A 4,038-nucleotide genomic window follows, 5' to 3' on the forward strand; every position below is an offset into this window, starting at 1 on the left:
CACTAAATGGTGTTTCTAATCGGTAAATTATAAATTTGAGTGCATTTGAATTGATGATAAAGTTTCAATCAGTTACAACATTAAGTGCAGTAAATCATTGGTGCATATAGAGCAGAAAGGTGATTTGAATAACAAAGAAGAGCCCATCTTTATGTTCCCTGCACTATATATCATTCCACACCATAAACACTAGCATCTCATATAGCATCGCTGGACCATGACTGTCTCATTTAAATGTTAATATTATTCCCAGCCTTCATGACTTAGCGTTCGCCCTGGCCACTCCGCTTGTCCCTCTGTTTTACACTTTCTTTCCCCTGCGAATGTAGGCACATTTGACGGAATTGCTTGAGCATTGTAATGCTAAAGCATGACACAATAATCCTCTTTAGCCCTTAGTATTCCCCTCAAAGTCATAACAAAATACGCATGGGTTCGACTTCCTCTGTAGTTTTTCTTTCGATTCTCTCCTGAAGTCGGATATACATGCAGTTGAGCGATGATGTCATCTGTGGAATGTGTGTGTCAGGCTGACCATTTGACCCCGCTGTGTGTGTGTGTGTGTGTGTGTGTGTGTGTGCGCGTGTGTGTGTGTGTTTGTGTGTCATGTTGGGGGATGGTGTGTCGCTGTGGAAGGTATATCTGTGTGAGATATGACACAAGTGGCACAGAAAAGCCACTGTAAACCCCCAGTGGAAATATCCCTGCTAGATTATAGTTTGGAGAGAGAGAGAGAGAGAGAGAGAGAGAGAGAGAGAGAGAGAGAGAGAGAGAGAGAGAGAGAGAGAGAGAGAGAGAGAGAGAGAGAGAGAGAGAGAGAGAGAGAACAAGGCGCGGAGAAAGAGTGATGAGTTGGGAGCAACCATGATAACAGTGACAGTGTTCATGTGACCTTTGGGAGTTATTATCTCTCTGCATGACCCAAGGCATCAGTTGAAACACCAGGACTTCTATATTTCGTGACATTTCTCCTCCTCTAAACAAACTCTACTCTTCAGGGTTCTCCCTAAACCTTAAGTTGCCACCATTTTGTCTTACCCACATATAGTCTCCACAACCCAGTCACCCTGGCCAGGAGAAACCAGGTAAACAAAATCGATGCCTACAACTTTAATCGTCAATGTAAGGACTACTACGATGAACAGGTTTCTCTGGCTTCTCTCTACACGGAACGAGAAGCATTAGCTACTGCTACATGTGAGCTACAGTAGCCGACAAATTACAACAGGGGATTTTCATGGCATTTTGACAGGGACAGGATTGAGAAAATCGTAAAAGATACAGGAAGTCTTGATATGTGTATGATGAAGTCGACCAAATACCATGATGATTGCTAGTTGCCAGCTGTTTTGTATTGATGGCAACTGTTTCTTCAACTTAGGTCCTACATTGTGTTCAGACATTGCAGCATTGATATACCCTGGAAATCCAGAGTTCTCGCGAGAGCACAATTTGAATTTGCTCAGCGAACTCTGGGAACGAGCGATATACTCACTCCCCGATTGCCCAAACCCAGAACATTAACCAATCAGATCGGTGTATCTGATATAGGCGGGCCAAAAGCGTTGCTGTTTTACCAAATTATACAGCAAATCTTATCTATTGGTTAGCTCCGCTGGTCTGGATACGTCACCCCTTGTATTCTTCTGATTGGTCGTAGTGTTTTCCAATTGCGTGCAGTGATATTTTCAAATGCATGCTTGGTGCCGCCCCTCGAGTTGGGCCATTTTCATTACGTGTTGCCAGACCCTACAGCTTTCTAGATGTGGGTCTGGAATTCCAGGCTAGCATTGATAAACAATCCAAAATGTTAAATGGGTTTCAAATATACAACCTAAAGAAAGATTGTTCAAGGGTAAACTAAAGTGCGTTGTCGTGAAGGATCGATAAAAGGAGAGACCTCGTCCAAACCATCTCTTGAAATATAAATAGGAAGACTATGTTTAATGTAGTGGAAGACTGCACAAATGCAGTCTGTGAAAGAAAAAACTATTGCGAAAATAGAGAGAAGGTTATTGGAAGAGAGAGAAGAAGAGACAGCAACATTTTATTCTGAAGGACAGATGGAAAAACTGATAATTTAGCTTGGTTAGTTCAGCTCGCTAGATTGCAATAGCCCCCATCAGGAAATAAACTGTGTCTTCACTCTTCACTCAAACCAACGACACCACCCGCTCTCTTCAGGGACGTAGGCTAGGATGTCAGGCAAATTCTGATGGGACAATAGTGACATGAACAGTTGGAGATTAACATGTATATTAGGGTGTATTAAAGGTAGCCCGTTGACACAGACAAGCTCACATCTCTCCCATATTGCTCTTGTTGTGACAGCAAACTTAAGTTGGAGCAACATCTGAAAACATGCTCGCCTCATCACCTAATTGAAATGTCAATCTGAAGAGCAGCACTGCAGGGGGTGGTGATAGCCAGCCCAGGAAGGAAACAGGACTGTCAAGATATTTAATGATGTATTTTTTTTCTCGTTCCAAAGAATTCCTAGATTTCTTTTTCCGGTATTGATTTTTGACATTTTGTTGCATTTTGATTTGGATCTACAGTAATGTAGCTTTCAGTATGTACTGAAAGCTTTCTGCGCTCACTTATGCACCGTTTTCCTCCAGTGAAGTAGGTGCATCTGAACTGGTTGGTCTTGTGCTGCTGTGTTGACGGGTAAAACACACATTTCTGAAATCTGGACGTATAAAGTGGTCTACGAATGCACATGACAAAAGGGATGCATTTCACTGTTATCAACGGAATGGGTTTCGAAAGCATTATTTTTATTACCTGCATCAAGTTGCAGTTTTGTAGGCCTCCATACAACAGGCCATAATTGAATCAGGACAATAAGGAATGGAACCAAATTCATCCCAATGTTGGTGACTATTGGCTGTTGACCAATGCTACTGCACCAGAACTTGCCGTCAAAACCAAATCCACCTTCAGCTGCCTTCCTCTCCTTTCCCATTCCCATCTCTCTCTCTCTTTCTCTCTCTCTCTCTCCCTCCATCCCTCCCTCCCTCTCTACCTCTACCCCCTGCATTCCTCTCTCTCCCCTGCCCTCTCTCTGTCTCTGATATATATTTGCTCATCCACTGTGTAATAATGACTTCCTCCACCACCAGAGCTTGCACAGTCTGCCACATGCAAGCCTCTATTCCAAAACCCATTCTTCATCTGCTGTGTGCCTAGCGTGAAAGAAACCAATAGAGAGAGTGGCAAAGAGAGAGATGGAAATAGAGACAGAGAGACAGTGTGAGTGCAGAATGGAAGAAAATCTCTCTCTCTTTTTACCAATCAAATCATCGCTAGTAGCCAGGCGAAACTACTAGTGCCTATCAGCATTGATCCCATCCACTGGCCATCATAGGGTATTCTTTAAGACCATTCTCAGCATTATCCACAGCCCACTTAACACGCTCACAATGCATATTGAATCTGAATCTCCTACCCACGCCATATATGCTGAGCTTTTCAATAGGCGCAGAGCAGAGTTGAACTGCAGCTCAGCAATTTTAATGTCATTCTGAAGCGGCGGCGGCGGCGGGTTGACCCACGATAGAAAACGGCTAGCATAGCTTTTTTTTTATTTCTTCATTGAACCCGAAGGCTGTTGCCCATCACTGTTCCATTGTAGCCAAACCCCACCAGCCCCCCCCCCCCCCCCCCCCCCCCACTGTTATAGCTAGAGCAACCGGATTTCATATTCACTACATTAACCAGCAGCCTCAGGAAGATCTGGTCCTGTTGAATATTTACAGAAGTCATATCTCACTCGGACAAGAAAGAAAGAAAAATAATCAACCAATTAATGCTGGAATGTTCTTTCGCCCAACGATCAAGATTCAAAAGTATTCCGGTAAACAGGGCCAGGGTGCGTTTTGAATAATATTTGATGTTTCTTGAAATTTAAAAACCGCTTTTCCTGAAGTGGTATACTGTAGTATATGCACTGTGTGGAAACCTAGACCATAATACACGTACACTATTACTGCTACATAATAAACACACATAATAACACACACACATAATAAACAC

The sequence above is a fragment of the Micromesistius poutassou genome, assembly GCF_964030765.1.
Source record: "Micromesistius poutassou genome assembly, chromosome: 2".
Lineage (NCBI taxonomy): Eukaryota > Metazoa > Chordata > Actinopteri > Gadiformes > Gadidae > Micromesistius > Micromesistius poutassou.